The 19,937-nt window shown below is 39.6% G+C and overlaps 1 long non-coding RNA gene across 2 annotated transcripts; it reads right to left on the bottom strand.

Annotated features, from left to right (window-relative positions):
• Nucleotides 1-17,329: 17,329 nt before the first annotated feature.
• On the bottom strand, nt 17,330-19,937 carry LOC122028532. 2 transcript variants are annotated; one of them, XR_006124845.1, is made up of 5 exons: nt 19,653-19,937; nt 18,414-18,584; nt 17,750-18,336; nt 17,543-17,674; nt 17,330-17,391 (listed from the first exon to the last, which is right to left on the bottom strand). It is a non-coding gene; the product is annotated as an uncharacterized LOC122028532 (long non-coding RNA). The 2 variants fall into 2 exon arrangements; XR_006124844.1 differs by having other exon boundaries at nt 17,750-18,584.

A 19,937-nucleotide genomic window follows, 5' to 3' on the forward strand; every position in this document is an offset into this window, starting at 1 on the left:
AAGCCCTTATATATGCAATATATATGCGAGACACGATATTTGTTTTCTTGAGTGAGCAATTAAGCAGATATCGGGTAACCACTGGACAAGGACATTGAACTATGATAAAAGCATATATTAAAGTACAGGAAAGGACTAAATTATGCTAATTTGCAAATGACGATTTGATCCACATGGATTACAGTTCAGATTTCGATCGATAGGGACAATAGTAAGTCTACATAGAATATGTGTTTACTTTAGGAGGTGAGCCATTTCATGCTGGAAGGTGTTAGCAATGCGTATCGGACTCAACCATGATGAGTATATGTGACCTAGAAGCGGCTAAAAACATTATGGCTAGAACTTTCTAATGGACTTAGATGTGATTCTGGTTGCCCAAAGTATCACAATTTATTGTGATAATAGCGATATGATTAGAAACTCGAAGGATTACAATTTCGTAAAAGCAAGTAAACATATAGTATGATGCCACGATCACGAATATCGTGGGCGAGGAGAAGTTGTCATCATGGTGCATCGTGGATAACGACATATCTTCCTAAGGCCCTTCAGTGACTTTTGATCGTAACCGGAGGAATAGAGGTCGAGATGTATGTTAGAGGTACTTGACTTAGTCATTGTTATAAGTGGGAAATTGTTTGTAGTGTATCTTTGAGAAATAAACTGTAAACATTTGTCTTGATAAAGAATCATTTGATCAAATTATCTACATTTGTTTGTAGTTGTTCAATTAATTTATATTCAACATAGCATGGTGGTGCGTATAAGAAGTTATCGTCTTGTTATGTTAAATGTGCAGAGCTCAAATATAAATTAGCTTCGCGAAAGGACAATGGACCACCATGGAAAAGAAAGAACAAACCATAGAGCGGGTCCAGTATCAGATTTATTTGACTGATCAGACTGCAAGAGCACTACACATAGTACTTTAGTGTTAGTGTAGACCATTTGAGGTTGCTTTCTTTTATACTTTTATAAGAACAAGACCTACATGATGATGTGTGTTTAATATATAAAAAAGCACGTAGTATTTGATATTTATTTTAATTTACAAATGGTGTGATTTAGTTCGATGATGATCAATAATAGATAGATAAGTTGGAAAACGTATCACTTATTGTGAAAAGGTTGATTATAGGACATTTATGAGAAACCCATCTAGGTTGATAATGTCCGGTTGAGAATGAGTTGATTAATTGGATCCGACGACGGTCGGATACTTGGAGTCGACATATTATGGTTGGTCAAGAACTGTGGACATTCGCTCATATTCAGACTCACTGGACAACAAGTTATAGCATTCGATATCTTATGTAATAAGAAGGAGCTCATAAGAAGAAAAATAGTGGATTGATGATATCCCAAAATTAATTTGGGATAACACACTGATAAGAAGGGCCCAAAATGTAATATAGATCATAATTAAGTTAAACGATGATTAATGGGCCTAACCTCCGGGAGACCATTAGGTCGTAGAATTAACCTTCTCAGGCCGTAGGCTAAGCCCAAGACAAGTAGGGTCAGGTAATGGGTGGTGACGGCTACCCAGTATTAATCAAAAGAATAATTTTAATTTTGTAACAAATAGAAAGATTTATTTTCTTAAATTCACAGTGTCTAAAGATCACAGCAGGATTTTAATTAAAGAAGATAGATCTCTTTAAAAATTATTCCTATACCCACCTAAAATCTCTACCCACCAATAGGCCGCCATCTTTGTTAAAATATTTTTTTTAAAGAAAATGGTGGCCGCCCTAAGCTTTAAAATGTCCGACTGAACCAATTCGGGAGGAAATTTAATTTTTAAATTTGGGATATGCTAATAATGCCACGAATAGATTTAATTAATTGATTTAATTTTATTGAGTCCTTTTCTGAAAATAAATTAGGAAATTTTTATCGAAAACAAAATTATAACTTTCCCAATAAACCAGAATATAAAGATAGCCGACCAAGAAGTGAGGGTAGCGATGAGACCTGACTGATCTATTTCTAGGTTGTGGGTGTGTTGCCAACATTAGCTGAGTCCGACTCTCCCTTGGATGCTCTAGCTGGATGATACCATCGAAGATGACAGAGAAGAGAAAGCTAGCAGCTATCTTCTTGGATATTTTGGTGTAGTTATTTTGGTTTCTCTATGAGATACCGTGGTCATGCTCGCTCGAACCTTGAACTGGTTTTCATCTTGGTAGATCGCAACGTAGCGGGAGGTTAGAAGAGGAATACCTGTAGAAGATCAAGAGGTGTTTTTTCTACAATTGTAAGTAATTTTATTTCCGCATCATGCTAGTTATTTATGGAAATAATACAAACAAGAGGCTTACGCGTTCTAGAATATGTTTTTTTGTGTTCTTTTTTTCTCTTGTGATTTGATTGTTCTCTTTGTGGTTAACCTAAAGTTATTAGAAATTAAATATTAACTTTCTATAAAAGGTTTTGTCTAGTGTGGTGGTTGCCATATCCAAGAAGGCCTCGCCACGCGTCATGTGCCTCAACCAATTATATGAAATTAATTTAATGGAATTAATAACTTAAGGAGACTTGGGTCGAACGTAAAGTAAAGATCCTGAGGAAACCTAAAGAACAAATAGATTAAGTTTTGGATCAAGGTGTTAAGTTCAAGAAGCATCCAAAATTTAATTTAAAAGAACATATGTTAGCTAGGAAAGGCCCTTTGTCAAAATTTTGGCCATGGAACTTTATAGGTTTCCGAGGGTAACAACCCTGACTGTACGAATTACTCACAATCCTCAAATCATAAATGGGGGAGCTCAATGCTCTCATCTCCATCATCTCCCGTTACCACGATAACGGGAGGTCCTGGTGCCATACTAGTCACACAGTTGCAGACGAGCGAGTCCGCTGCCTGCAAATGCTGCTGTTGCTTCCCGACCAATGCGGAAGGCCAACCACCATTGGTCACATCCACAGGGCCAAGCGAGAACCGCCACACACACTACCAATGAGTGGTGGTGTGCGAATACAATGGCGATGTGCTCAACCATAGTGGAGCCAAGCCCATCGCGCGAAGATCATGATGCATGACACTAAGCATATCAATAAAGCGATCAGCATAACCATATCCATATATATAAAATGAGTATCGTAATATCGATGGTCAAATAACCTAAAGTACACAAGTCGAGGATATCAAAACCTAGGTCTGAACAAAACAAGCATGGTACTACCCGAGCATATATATATATCATACTAGCATAAAATGCATAACAAGTGAGCAAACAAGCATGTAATGTAGCCGGAGTGACGCAAATAAAGAAAGATAAACATAATTATTACTAAAGGCTATAACCACTAGACATATCAACAAGACATATCAAAAGATAAGTCAAGGTACCCGCCTCCAATGTAGATCGAGCTAATCAACATCTATGTCGAAGTGCTCGTCCCGAATCAACGTCCTGCAAATCACATGATTATAATTTAGCTAATTATATATGCAATAATTAGCTAAATCTCAACTCAACCTAATTAGGGAAAACCCTAATCAAATAACCCTTTAATCCCTTAATCTTTCCAAAACACTATACATCTTATAATCAATCCAATGATCCTTGATATCGATCATAACTCTTCTATTAATCAAAATGTCAATTTGATTAACAATCCATCATAACAAATCATGATACTAACCCCATAATCCTATAAATGATCATGTGACCTACTACATCATGTATCAAAATTTACTATACCATACCTCAAGCTGCATAGATTAACAACCTCAATCCCGAAAATGAATCAATCCTCTGTTCACAATTAACACTTAAATTCTTAGAACCATAACCAAATTCAATGCAGCAACAAAATAATGGATTTAATTTAGTACTAATCCAATTCTATACACTTCTCACCTCAATGCAACACTGCAACTAAAGAGGTACTGCTGGAACCCATCAGATCAAGAAGGAGAAAGTGGTGATCGGCAACAGGGACAATCCACAGCAAACAACCTACTGGAATCCATCACTTGGCACCTTCTCCGTGACCAAGAGGGGCTCGAGTAGACAATTCAGTGGCAGTGGACGTGGCAAGAAACTAGGGCGGTGAGGCTAGCACCGGCGAAGGAGGGGCATGAACCTCAGGCATGGCGGCAGTAGCGGATCAAGCAAGGAGAGGCGAGAAGAGAGGCGAAGAGGAAAAGGAGAACCTCGTCGGTCGAGTAACCTCGCGTGGGGCGTCGTGGTGCCGGGCCGCGATGATGGCCATGAGAAGAAGAGATCGAGATATGGACTGAATGGCTAGGACCTGTGGCGGCGTAATCTGATAGGGCTCTGGCTAGCGACTAGGGCAGTGTGAGGGGTCATCGGCAGAGAAGGGAATCTATGGGCCATAGGCTTGCGGTCAGGAGGAAGACATGAGGAAGAGAATCGATGGCTTGTGGCAATGAGTGAAAGAAGAGAAATCAAAGGAGAGGAGGAGAACGGTGAAGAAATGGAAACCGTCGGGAGAGAAAAGGATCGGCGAGGGAAAGAAGTAAAGAAAATAAAAGAAAAGGAAAAATAAATAAACAACATTCTCGCTAAACGGAGTAGCCTAAGGCTTTTCCGCCCCTTTATAATCCTCAACTCGTCCGCGAGCTCAAAATTCCCAAAAATTTCTAAAAATTCCAAAATTCCTATCAATATTTGCCTATTTTCGGTATTTTACATTCTCCCCACTAATAAAAATTTAGTCCCCAAATTTATCTTCCATCAAACAACAAGTAAAGCGTATAAATGTTGAATGGTAAATTAAATCACATACCTCAAGGGAAAAGATGGGTATCGAGCTTGGATAGTATCCTCGAGCTCCCAAGTAGCCTCAGAATGATCATCCACCAATCAACCAATGTAGGATAATCCGATCGGCGCTCTTCTTTCCACTGCAATCCCGTGGCGTTAAGTCCTCAGCAGGAGGCTGGATATATCTGCGACATGGCAGAGGTCACGTATCTCATGTGAATACGTGGACGTTCGGGGCTGTGACGGTGTGAAGTGCGTATGAAGCTACCGCTCCAATCTCTCTAAGATCGGAAAGGTCTAATGTATCGTGGGTGGCTTACCGAGGTCAATCTCTTCACCCCTATTGGGTGAAACTCGCAATTAGGTCAAAATGGAGAACTCTAAAAGTCTCCAACTCTAACTCTTGGCGGCAGCCTGCGACGCGCCTCCGTCTAATAGTGGGACCAACTCGATCTCAGGGGCTCTATGACGCCCCAATAGCGGGCCTCCCAACCTCCTCCCATAGGGTGGGTGTCCCACAAAACCTCAATAACGCTCAAATGGTGCCATCTGGATAGTCAACAAACCGTTGTAGGCAAACACTCTACCAATGGCAAATGATCCTCCCAGCTCTCCAAAATCCATACAGGACTTCCAAGTCCTCTAGAGTCCGAGGGTGCTTTTAACCGGTCCGTCCTCATGCGGATGGAAAGTTGTATTGACAGCAAGCTGCCCAAGCCCCGCCGCAGACTAACAAAACAAGACGTGAACGGGGGCTCAAATAATAGTCAAGGGACACCATGAAATCTGATGATCTCCTAGCAATACATCTAATCGATCCAGAATCATCGCCTTCCTGATCGCTAAATCGCTAAAAATGGATTTGGTTAATCACCGATTACAACAAAGCCATGGCTCGTCATGTTCTAGAGACTCACCACAAAGTCTATGGTAATATGTTCCCATTTCACTGTGAATAGAAATCGCTAAAATAATCCGGCGTATCTAGTGCTCGCCCCTCGATAAGACATCTAGCTACAATATCCGCGATGTCTTTCTTGCGTTCCACCAATAGGAACACCTCAAATCTCGATATCTTTGGTCTTGCCTAGATGGATCGCGATCGAGAACGATGAGCCTCTGAAATAATACAAAATCGTGGATAATCGCATAATGCGTCGAAGTATATAATACCTGCGTGAACTCCGCTTTGTCGCCGGAACCGCGCCTCGCTTATGAAATCTTGCCGATCGGCGACTTATCCTGCCCCGATCAACGATCGAGCAACCATGGTACAGCAGCTCTCGCCATGCCGTCCTCTTACCCTCAAAGCCCAAATCGGAGGAACCTTAAATTAAAGTGACCACAACTGCAAGTGGCTAAAGTCCCTCGGACTCACTATGCATCTGAACACATTAGCTCTCGGTGATAGCTAATGGTACAACATGATCCTTCAGAACTCCATCCATCTCCTCCCGGAGATTAAGTTCCTTCTAAAACAGATATTTGAGACTCTTATAGTCGAGAATCTCAAATGTAACGCTAAATAATGTCGCCAAATCTTCATGGCAAAAATAATGGCGACTAGCTCGAGATCATGCATGTTGTAGTTTTCATGCTCCTTCAACATACAAGAAGCATGGAGACTACCATATCGCGCACGCATCAAAACAACGCCAAACCCTGAATAGATGTTAGGACATATCCGTCTTCTGAAGTTAAAATCCAAAATGAATCGACACTTTACTCCGCTAGCTCCTAGGCCGATCTCATAATCCTCGGTCAGTGAACTTCACGCCTTTCCCTGTCGTGCATGGTGTCATAACAACCGTGAGAAACCCTCAATGTATCTCCGATGATCTCCGGAACCACCGGTATACCCTATGACGCTGTGTCAAACATCTCAAAACAACCAAAATACGCTCTGACTCGTTGGCATAGATGTTCCGTGAAACATCTCTAGCACTATGATGGTTGGTACGTGATACCTCGGATCGAATAAAACACCACGCCGTCACAACTCAATTGATCCAATATCCTAGGGATACCCAAATCATCGAGTCCACGAAAACATCTAAGGCTCCGCAAGCCCTACAATAACACAAACATTCCTAACCATAAGATCTCTGATAATAAGTGAAATCTAATCACCAACAATATAAATCATCTAAGAATAGATCCTCCAGTGTGAGAGCAACGCCCATCACAAGAAATAATCCTCAATATGTAGGAGTAACACTCACTATAAATAATCCGTAACATGTATCTACAATAAATATATGGGCAATGCCGCCAAGCAATCAATATGTGAGAAGCAACGACCAAACAATCCCTAAATGTGCTCGCCCCACAACAATCCAGATGTGGAGCTCGCTCTACCACAAACGATCCATAACGTGTGGGAGCTCGCTCTCAACATAAAGTGCACCCTAACTATCTAGCTAGAGACAAGATCTCTCTACCACATCAGTAGGGTAGCCTAGGTATAAGCCACCAAATCAAATTTCATAGTCAACTCTATCATCCTCCTAGTGGGTCGTCACCCACTAATAGGAGAATTAGTTGACAGGGTAATACAACCAATGTCATAATATAGACATTCATTACTAGAATCATCACACACACACACACACGCACACACAACACATATGATCGACATAATCCTCCAATTAGTATACAAACATACTCACAACATAGGTAATAATCACCGATACCTCCAACAATGCATACTGAACCCGTGTGTATATATATCGTAGGTAAAATCAACAATACCCCAAACAACACTCACATGATATACACATATGCCAAGAGTATAATCAACATATACTTCCAATAAGGTATACTAAACCCGTGTGCACTCACAAATCACACATAATCAACAAGATACAGATATCACACCAAACACATGATATATCACAACACCGATGTAGACAAGATACTCCAATATGACACTCACACCATGCATATCAACATATTAAAATCGATAAGATACTTCCAATATGTCAATCGGACACGTACAGCTAACTAAATAGCTATAATCCACAAGAAACTTACAACCATATCTAGATGAACACTCACACCAATGAACCATCCATCATAGAACTCCTACAACTCAAAACAATCATATATACACGACCACAAAGATGGAATAATCAACATATTTGACCCAACCTAACATTCAAACGGTAGGGTCACCTTCTAAGTTATCCAACTAGGTACGAAATTAAAGTCCACATGGAATAGGATACATCGATCCTCTATATATAGACGTAACGATCAATTTAGTCTTTTTCCATGTCAAGACAAAACATGTACTCAAAGTGCTCAAGATATCTAACTAAGCACGAATAACCCAAATATCGCATCTCTATAAAATAGAGTATGATGGTCCTTGATCGGACCCACAAAACTAAATCGTCATCCTGATCAAGATTACATTAATCATCTTCACACAAAGGTATATCGATCTATGACTACCCAAGTCGACAAACGTAAATCGGTCTTCTATTGATCGATCTAACAAGAGTAAATAAATATTTACTGATGTAATTAATTAAGATAAAATGGTATAATACTGGCTAGTACACAGCTAATACTAGCAGAGGTGGTATGTGCCTCAATCTGCTAACCAACTTAATAACTGAAGCTAAAAACTATGGTGTATGATATGATAAATCACCGGAAGTTGTAACCCTTAATCTCTATTAAGGTCAATCAAGATCAGAGTTAACCTAACACATGTAAGATATGCTAACAACAGACAGGTACTAATAAAGAATACTAACAATACGTATACTAACATAAAGGTAGGATAACAATATACCAACATACCTCCTATAGCTTGGAGATGTCCGATCTGTCCCCAAAACCCAAAAAATCACATCAAGAAGATAAAACACGAAATCCAAAACACGAAATATAAAACTCTCGATACCAAATAAATTGGTATCGGATAAATCTCAAATCCAAAACACATAGCAAGTATCGATACCGTCGACGATCGACTAAATTGTCACGCCCGGAAAATCCATCCAAGAAATTTTAAGTGACACCTCCTATACGGTGACAATCTGAAGCATTTAGACATAATATACATCACGCAGAAAGTTGGAATATACACACAACCACGCTATATATATATCTTCAACCCACCTTGGAACAAAACCAACACAAACGCAAACTGAAACCATACAAACCAAAGGCCAAAAATCAGAGCTAGGCTTACAACCAACCAATACAAAATATCATATAACAACACCAACACTCCAAAAACAAAACTGAGTACAGAGCTAAACAAATTGATACATAAACAAACAAAACATACCAAACCGATAAGTCTTCTCGATGACGGGGACCAAGCAGTGGATACTCCAAGCGACATCATAACAACGGTACTGAAAATATAGTGTTCCGGGTGAGTTCAACAACTCAAAGAAACACCTAGATGACATGTATAGTAAACTATAACAAATAGTAATAACTATGGAGTACAGTCTCCTGAACAAAAAAGGTAATGCATAAAATAGAAAATGAAAAGCAATACTCACCGGCACCTATCGAATAATCGGTCCGGGAAGTGTCATAAATCTATGTCATGTCCAAGCATTCATCCATCCAACGACATATAAGTCAGCGAAACACAAGCGATAGAAATCGTATGATGCCAATGATGCATCCTGTCACCCGACGCTAATCAATCATCTCACACACAATGGTGAGACCGAGTGGGTAGGGTTGTGATAACGTGCACTCTACCATCACTACACACGATGAGTGACCGAGTGGACGGGATCTGTCGGAGTACTCCTATCCTCGACCCCAAATCATAAATGGGGAGCTCAATGCTCTCATCTCCCACGATGGCGGGAGGTATCTCCGCTACCAGCCACACCGAGTCACCGACCACGGAGCAGTCCAACGGAGTCCCACCGCTCACTGCCGCACCACGTCACTAAATGCCACTGAGCAAAGCCGAACTGCTTCGCCACACCACACTCACCAGCCACGTACCGAGCCCAACCGCCACCGCACGATATACCACTAATCCATGAGTGGTGGTGTGTGAGATATGTAGCGATGTGCTTCAACCATAGTGGAGCCGATACAAGAAGACTGCAATCATGATGCATGACACTAAGCATATCAATAAACTGATCAGCATAACCATATCCATATATATAAAATGAGTATCGTAATATCGATGGTCAAATACGAAGAACTAAAGTACACAGGTCAGATAGGATATCAAAAACCTAGGTCCTGAACAAAACAAGCACGGTATGTCACTACCTCACTGAGCATATATATAATCATATGGGCACTAGCATAAAATGCATAACAGGTGAGCAAACAAGCATGTAACGAGTATCCGGTAGTGACGTACCGAAATAAGGACGAACATAATTATTACTAAAGGCTATAACCTACTAGGCATATCAACAAGACATATCAAAAAGATAAGTCAAGGTACCCGCCTCCAATATAGATCGAGCTAATCAACATCTATGTTGAAGTGCTCGTCCCGACTCAACGTCCTACAAATCACATGATTATTATTTAGCTAATTATATATGCAATAATTAGCTAAATCTCAACTCAACCTAATTAGGGAAAACCCTAATCAAATAACCCTTTAATCCCTTAATCTTTCCAAAACACTATACATCTTATAATCAATCCAATGATCCTTGATATCGATCATAACTCTTCTATTAATCAAAATGTCAATTTGATTAACAATCCATCATAAAAAATCATGATACTAACCCCATAATCCTATAAATGATCATGTGACCTACTACATCATGTATCAAAATTTACTATACCATATCTCAAGCTGCACAGATTAACAACCTCAATCCCGAAAATGAATCAATCCTCTGTTCACAATTAACACTTAAATTCTTAGAACTATAACCAAATTCAATGCAGCAACAAAATAATGGATTTAATTTAGTACTAATCCAATTCTATACACTTCTCACCTCAATGCAACACTGCAACTAAAGAGGTACTGCTGGAACCCATCGGATCAAGAAGGAGAAAGTGGTGATCGGCAACAGGGACAATCCACAGCAAACAACCTACTGGAATCCATCACTTGGCACCTTCTCCGTGACCACGACAGTGAAGAGAGGACGAAGGCCGACAAAGGGAAGCTAGCAGCCGGTGATCAGAGCACTGGGGCGAGACCTCATGGCCGAAGCGGATCAGGGCAGAGGGGAAGAGGCAAGGAGACCGACGTCGGCAGAAGAGAGGAAAAGGGAGAACCTCGACGTCGGTTGTAGGGCGTCGGCGCTGCTCCATGTGGTGCTGGCAGTGGCGGCGGAGCGACACAGAGAGATCGGAAGAGAGGAATAAGGCGCTGTCGGGAATGGCTAGGGCACGGTAGCGGTAATCGGAGGGCGCTCGATGGCTAGCGACTAGGGCACAGGTGAGGGGGTCGGCGTCGGCAGAGAAGGGAATCTATAGGGCCAATTAGGGCATAGCTTGCGGTCCGCGAGGAAGACATGAGGAAGAGAATCGATGGCTTGTGGCAATGAGTGAAAGAAGAGAAATCAAAGGAGAGGAGGAGAAGAACCGGTGTTGAAGAAATGGAAACCGTCGGTGTTGGGGAGAAGAAAAGGATCGGGCATGCGGGGAGTCAGCGAAGAAAAAGAAGTAAAGAAAATAAAAGAAAAAGGAAAAATAAATAAACATTTCCTCGCTAAAACGGAGTAGCCTAAACAGGCTTTTCCGGGCCCCGTTTTAATCCCCGTTAACTCGTCCGTACGAGCTCCGAAAAATTCTTGAAAAATTTCCAAAAATTCTAGAAAATTCCCTTATCAATATTTGCCTATTTTCAGTATTTTACATTCTCCCCCACTAATAAAAATTTGGTCCCCAAATTTCGTTATCTACCATCAGCAAACACTAACAACAGGTAAAGCGTATAAATGCTGAATGGTAAATTAAATCACATACCTCAAGGGAAAAGATGGGGGTATCGAGCTCGGATAGTATCCTCGAGCTCCTAAGTAGCCTCCTCATCCGAATGATGCTGCCATCCGACTTTAACCAACCGGATAATCTTGTTCATAGCGAGCGCTCTTTCCAGGTCCAAAAATCTGCACCGAACCTCCTCATAAGTGACGCCAGTCGAACGGAACCGATATCTGTCGGCACATGCGTGCGTCGGGTACGTATCTCCGCAGCGATAGATGATACGTGGAATACATCGTGGGGCCCGACGCTCCGGACGTGGTAGTGCTAGCAAGATGGCTCTCCCAATCCTCTCCAAGATCTGGAAAGGTCCAATGTATCGCGGAGCTGGCTTACCTCTGAGGTCAATCTCTTCACCCCTTTCGTGGGTGAAACTCGCAGAAATACATGGTCGCAAATGGAGAACTCTAAAAGTCTCCGACTCTAACTCTTCTGGCAGTCCTGTGCCTCTGACACTCTCCGTCTAATAGTACCACTACAAGAAATTTTGGTTTTAACCACACCTAATAGACAACATTTTTTCAAGAAATTATTGTCTTTTTTCCATTTAACAACAGTTTTATTGAAAACTATTGTTGTTCATCATAATGTTTTTTAAATAACAATAGTTTTTCAAAAAACTGTTGTCTAATGTGTGTCAAAGGCAACGGTTTTAAAAAATTATTGTCTTTTAGTGTTGCTTATGTGATAATATACAACAGTTTTATTAAACTGTTATGAAAAAAACCTAAAACTCACTCCTCCGTGACTCTTCAACGAACAAAAACCTATCTCCGACTCCTTCTTCGCGACTCCTCAGCGAAAGACGCTCCTTGTCGCTCTCGCTGCTTTGCCTTTAAAGTGTTAGCGCATCGACTTTTTGGCGCTTCCTTGAGAGGTAGAATTTTTTGAAAATTTTTAGAAAATTTTTAGAATATAAACGGAGTCAGTATGACATGTTTAAGAGAGTAAATCGATTAAGCTTAGAGAAAGCCTATTTCAAGTACCAATAAAGTGCGAGTTTATTTTTTTTTTTTATATTTGTCCCTACGGGTGGTGCAGTCACTACAAGAAAATATGGCTTCAGAAACTGATTTTAAAAATGAAAATAAAATCTGTTTTAAATTTTAGTAAATTATAAACGGATTAGCTACGGAATTATTAATCCGTTCCACTTTTAAAAAAAATAATATAGAAAAATATTTTTAAAACGGAATTTAAAATAAATTAGAAACAGAATTTATAAATTAATTTTTATAAATAAAAATAAATACGGATTAGTAATGAAATTAGATACCAAATTCTATTGGTTTATAAATCTGTTTTAAAATATTTTAAACGGAAAAAAATCAGTTTATAATTTATTTAATTTAAGGAAAAAATATTAAGTAATTATAAATATATTTTATTTTAATTAATCAAAAACCCAAACTCAAAATAAAAGTTTGCGTTTTTTCTCCCAAATCCCGCACGGCTGCAAGCGTGATTTTCTTCTCCGGTGGCATGATCTGTTGGTGCGGGAAGCATCCGACGATCAAACCCGAGTTTTGATAATGGCAAAGGATTCAAAGTTAAGGGGTTTTGTGATCTGACAGCTTTGTTGAGTGTTTCAGGAAAGTCCTAACTGCGGTTAGGCAGGTGAAAACCCTAGGGGGTGGTAACCCTAGGTGGAGAAAAGTCCTAGTTAGGCAAAGGGAAAACCCTAGGGGCGGTAACCCTAGGTCATAGGGGTGGTAACCCCTTGCGGAAAGTCTTGGCGGTCGTGGCGCAAAAGTCCTAGGGGTGGTAACCCTAGGTGGAAAGTCCCGTGTCGCGAACCGGTGAAAGCTGGACTAAGCAGGCGGATGTCCGCAGAAAAGTCCAGCCGAAGTCTGGCGAAGAAGTCCGATCCGAGGATCGAGCATGTAAATCTCCGAGTGGAGTAGGTGAGGACGTGTTCCCGTGAGAGGGCAGCGTCGGAGTCGACCTAGGGTTCCGGGAAACCGGTCGACGACGATTCGAATTGTCAAAACTTTCATTATTATCATTCATTATGTTTATGTGCTAACTTTGTTTTGCGGTATGTGTTTGGGACTAACACATTTTGCAGAACAAAGGAGCAAGTTACAACTCGGATGAATAGTGTCCGAGGCGCCGGAGCTTGGAGGCGCCTCGGGTGCGAACCAGGAAAAGCCAGCGCAGAAGGTTGGAGGCGCCTTAGATGAAGTTCAAGGCGCCTTGGGTCGAAGGTTGAAGGCGCCTTGGGTAGGCTGAAGGCGCCTTGAACTGGATGAAGTTCGACCAAGTCTGTGCTGATCTCCGCGGGTGACTCGGCCTGTTTAAGGTGCCTTGAAGGGCTTCAAGGCGCCTTGAACACCCTTTATAAGGGGTCTCGAGCAGCAGCACCAGAACAACGAACTCCAAGCAATCCTTACGCTACAAGCTGCTCTAGAAACACCTAGAAGTGCTGTTACAAGTCCCCGACAACCCGGAGCTTCAAATTCTGCTACTTTATTGTTGTCGGTATAATTTGTTTTAGTTCTTTCAATTGTAATATCTTATTGTACATTTTACGAGCTTATAGTTGTTGCCCACGGAAAGCGATCAAGGATCGCGGGCCTTCGAGTAGGAGTCGCCTTAGGCTCCGAACGAAGTAAAACTTCTTGTGTCCCTCTGTGATTGCATTCGTTATTTCCGCTGCGTATATTTACTTTGATAGTTTTACGATTCCGATACGATCAAAATAGCCACGAGCGCTATTCACCCCCCCTCTAGCGCGTCTCGATCCAACAATTGGTATCAGAGCGGGGTCGCTTTGAACTGGTGCAACCACCATTCAAGCATTTTTCGTGGCTTTGTCGTTTATTATTTACGCCTTTCGTTTTTTCCCTCCAAAACTGTTTTTGAAAAATTAATTTTCATCTTTTCACCATTGGTTGGAATTAACAAAATATTGCGTTTTCAAGAATTGTGGTAATATTTTTTAATATTTTTTTTAATAATATTTTAATAATATTTTATTATTTTTTTCCGAAATTCCTGAATTACTATCTTTATTTCTCTCCCGCACTACTAATCCAAGACTAAGTCTTGGAACAAGTTTTATTGTGTTTATTTTGCGAGATCGTCTTTTTAAAATGGCCCATCAAGCGCAACACTTGCTGCCCACCGCTCTTCTCCGGAGATGATTTGAGATTGGAAGGGTCGGATGGCGTATCTCAGACTCACTAAGTCGGATGATCGTCACAAACCGCTTCAACCGCTAACTAGCCGTGGCAAGCCACTACCATACAGGGGACGCCGAACCTTATCAAAAGGTAGAAGCAAGCGCAAAAGCAACGTATACACTTCAGTGTGGCTTAACGAATAAGGAGCTGAATCGCGCCGGCCAATTCTCAAGTGCCAAGGAGCTGTGGGAGAGTCTGATTGACCTACACGAAGGTATTCCTGATACGAAAATAGGTAAGCATGTTTTAATAAATAAATTATTCGAGCAGACTAATACTATTCCGGCTGAGGAAGGTGTTGCATTATTTGCAGGAACAAGCAAGACGAAGAAAGCACTGAAGGCAACATGGTCCGAGTCATCAGATGAATCCGAACCGGACGAAGAAGAAGCGCGAGCTTTCTAGCTCTACCAGCACAAGCGAACATTATCGACACCGAGTCTCGAGTTCGAATCCGAAACGGAGAGCGAGTCGAAAACAGTCCGAGCGAAGTCACGAATCCGCATTCGCTTCCGAAGGACCTAACCCCACTGTAAGTGCCTTACTTGCCGAAACTCAATTAGACGATTTAAAAATTAAGTCCTTACTTGCTAAAAGTTGGCTAAATCCAATGTCCGAGTTAAGTCGCTCCAAAAGGAGGTAACAACCCTTAAGGAAGCGACGACTCGAGTTCTTTAATTGAGCATCAAATTGGAAGTTCAACTCAAGTCCAACAACTTGAGGAAGAAAATTCCAATTTGAAAGCTCAAATTAAAGAACTCAAGGACACGTTGGAACGGTTCACCTTGGGCTCAAAGAATCTAGATCCGATTCTTGGAAAACAGTGAGCCGTCTACAACAAAACCGGACTTGGATTTAAAACTAAAATAAAATACAAATCATATTTATCGCTAGTTAATAGAAATAATAGAAAAATTGTCCAAGCATGGGTAGCAAAATCCAACTTGGTTAATCAAGTTGGAACTGGTCACTATTGGGTCCCCAAAGATCAAGTCTATTATCTTGATAGACCATATCGAGGCTATGATCCGGGGGAGCTAATAGAAAAACAACATTAAGAACATAATTCAAATTAAAATTCAATTAAAAATTTGAAATCAAATTGAAATTCTAAATTCGAAATTCTAAATAAAAATTCAAATTTAAATCAAATTCTAAATTCAAATTCAAATTCTAAATTCAAATTGAATTTAAATTCGAAATTTAAATAAAAATTCAAATTTAAAATTCAAATTTAATTAAAATTTAAATCTAAATAATTCAATCAAATTTCAATCAAATTCAAAAAATTTAATAAATAAAAAATTCAAATTCAAAATTCAAATATAATTTAAATTCGAAATTCTAAATTCGAAATTCTAAATCAAAAATTCAAATTCAAAATTCAAATTTAATTTAAATTCAAAATTCTAAATTCGAAATTCTAAATCAAAAATTCAAAATTCTAAATCAAATTCGAAATTCTAAATTCAAAATTCTAAATCAAAAATTCAAATTCAAAATTCAAATTTAATTTAAATTCAAAATTCTAAATTCGAAAATCTAAATTCAAAAATAGATGGTGGATCCAAACTAGCTGGCACCTTCAACTGAACTACCCGACAGGGTAACTGAACTTAATTTACCCGAAATGGGTAAAACAAGAGTAGATTACCCGGTAGGGTAATTAAGGATAGTTTAAAAAGGGCTGAGTTTAACTTTAACCACAGTACCGGTGAAGTTTTTGGATGATAGTACGTTAGGGAACTTGGGCATCGCATGTCTAGGAAGATATGGCTTCGACCTGGTGCATTTGGCCAAGTGGAACTGACCGAAGCTACCCTTAAATGGATCCTAACTAGTTAGACCAAGGTTTAGTATTAAGTTCAGTGGGTAGGACTATTAAGTTCAGTTAAAAAAGCCTAACAACAACGATTTTTCACCGTTGCCGTAGCCCCTTTAGAACTGTTGTTAAATGCCGTGTTGTTAAAAGGGGTGCCCAAAGACAACAGTTTTTAACCGTTGTCTTTGAAGGCAAAGACAACATTTTTACAACGGTGAAAAACTGTTGTCTTTTCCTTCAAAGACAACAATTTTTCACCGTTGTCTTTGAGTGTCTATCTTTAATAGCAGGGTCTTCAACAACAGTTTTAAACTATCTACGACAACGGTAAAAAACCGTTGTCTTTTTTAGATAAAAGTTAAAAAAATTAATATACAATTTTCCAATATTATAAATCATTCAAAATACTAAATTTCAAAATAAAATTTAATATACAATTTTCTAACATTCAAAAATAATATCTATAACATTATGAAGAAATTTCATAAGCAACCAACAAAATTTCATAGGCAACCAACAAAATGATAACACTATTAAAACAAAGGTAGAATAATATAACACGAGATTTTCTACTTAGATGTCGGTGAAGAGGAGAGACTGCAGCTCCTAGTGCTCCTTAATTTGTTAAAGTCTCTCCACTTTTTAGGCTTGTCGGCATTCTTCTCAGTACTCTTGAGGACACCTATTTGAATAAAGATATATATTACAAATTAGAAACTAAACTATACGCGTGATTCTAATGAGGATTAAGAAAAATGGGACTAAACTTTTGTACCTATTAGACAGGAAAAACAGATTGAAAATTAAGTATATAGACTACAATGATATTATACCTGGTATGTCAAACTCTTTCCACCACCAGTTGGCATTAAAACAAAGACATCACAACCACTCAGTGTAGCATTGATCACGTCTCTTTGATTGGGGCAAAATGAGTGATTACCGAACACTTTTCTGTTGTTAGCCTAGGAAGAAGGAAAACTCAATAGTACCAAACATAATAAAGATGAAAAGTCACAGAGAAATTTAAAGGGAATCACCTCAAATTTCTTTGTCCATGGAAAGTCTAAACTTTTTCATTTTTTATCTCCAGATCCTTCAATGTAATTAATGTCAAGAAGCTTTGGAGTAAATACTTGTCTGTCTGCAGATGTAGTCCCAAATTGATTTGCATAATAGGATGGAGTAGGTGAGCTCCAAGTCATAGTATCTCCTGGTTCATTTCTTATGTAAGCCTGGGAGTTAAAGTTGACAGGATCTGTCATACTTGAGGGCCTCTCAAGTTGAAAATTCCTTGAAGTAGTTGTTGATGCCGCGAAAGATGATCTCTGTCTTTCTTCATCTTGATTTGAAAGGGAAAGGTCTTTCTCAAGATGCTGAATCTTATTTTTGAGATGTAAACTGGCACAAATATTAGGGGCAACAAAAAATATTCATTAAGGAGAAAAGAGTTCTCATGTAGCAAATCATTCAAGTACATGTATACAAGGACAAACTGCTCCTGATTAAGATTTTTGTAGTGTTCAGGACAAAGCTCAAAAGCATTATCAAGAAGTTCAGTTGAGACAGTAATGAGCCTATCTTTCATCTGCTGCAAATGAACTGAAGCTCCTGGGCACTAACCTAGCTGCATAGTTCATGCCAATACCTTGAAGAATGTATAAACTAGTAACCAAAAAGCTTGTGTTGCACTAAAGATTTTACCTTGGAGCCATGAATACATAACTCACAGAGTTTCAGTGGCAATGTGTCTTCACGAGGGTGTCCTATGTAACTTCTAGAGACAGGAGTGAAAGGTGCATGTTTAGATACAGAACCTTCTGGTGTGCCAGTTACTTGATAGTGTTCCATAACTATTTGGTCTACATCGATACTCTGAAATTCATAATAACTATGATTTATATGAAGCCTCTAGCAGACAACCATATCTGAATTTTAGATTAGAACTCCCTAAACAAAGGAATTGATAAATCCTACCTGCAATAGTTGATCATCATCAAGGGCATCTAAAAGTATGTCATTGGCAAGATTATCAACAGAATCACAGACAGCTTCATTGGTATTAACAATCATACGAGAAGAAGTTTATGGTATCACTGTTTCAGTGAAAAATGGTTGTCTTGGTCCAGAAGATGCTTCATCATTTTTACTAAAATTTCCACAATTCAGTGTATCATCTCTAGGATGTGATCTGCAGTGTGAATCATAGATGACTTTGGAGCTCCAGTTTTCATGGCATGAATATTCAATCTTTTGTGAATTATTAACTTTTTTAACCATGTGAGAGGGTGGCAGAGATTCATGAAATTTATTATGGTCCTGTATTGCAGAAACTTTTTTAACTCATCCTTTGCTTTTGTAGACATATTTCCTACATTTTAAAAAAATATACAAACATTTTTCATAAACAAAATAAGCTAGAGCTAATCATTCTCTAAAAACATATATTACATTAAAAGACTAATTGGGTTGTAATTAAGCTAAACAGGAACTTAGACAATCAAGTTTTGTTACTGCTTCAATCGGACAACAACTTGTATGCACAACAAGAAAACAACAATAATAAAACATTGCAATAATAATATCTGGTTGAAAAAATAATTTTATTAATAAAATAGTACATACAAAAAATAGTAGAGTTTAATCTTGCATACGGGGCAAACAAAGCCGCATATGTAGAAAAAAATGTGCAGTGACAACGAGACTAAGGCTACGACAGTGGAAAGGCAGTAGTCAAGATGACCAAGGCTACAACCAATGTGGTGGTTGCGGCAATGGCTAGGCGCAACCACCTCGCAATTAGGTCGCGCGAGCGATTGGCGTCCCGTGCGACAACCACCACACGATTAGGTCATGCGAATGACCTCGATCGCATGAGTAGGGTGCAACTAGTGTTGCAATTCTAGGACGGAGAAGAAGGATGGAGAAGAAGATTAGGATTACCTAAACTTGATCTTGTTCGGTGGATCGTGGAAAGAACTCCGGAGAAGAAGATCGCGTGCGCCTTAAGCCGGAGCGTTGGGTGCCTTAGAGTCGTGCGTGATTTGGGACCAGAGAAGAAGATCGCTTGCCCCTTAAGTTAGAGTCATGCCTGCCTTAGAGCTGTGCCTGATTTGGGACCGGAGAAGAAGATTGCCTGCAGCCGGAGAAGAAGATCATGCCACCGGAGAAGAAAATCACGCTTGCAGCCGTGCGGGATTTGGGAGAAAAAACGCAAACTTTTATTTT

Source organism: Zingiber officinale, chromosome 10B, assembly GCF_018446385.1.
Source record: "Zingiber officinale cultivar Zhangliang chromosome 10B, Zo_v1.1, whole genome shotgun sequence".
In the NCBI taxonomy this organism is placed as follows: domain Eukaryota; kingdom Viridiplantae; phylum Streptophyta; class Magnoliopsida; order Zingiberales; family Zingiberaceae; genus Zingiber; species Zingiber officinale.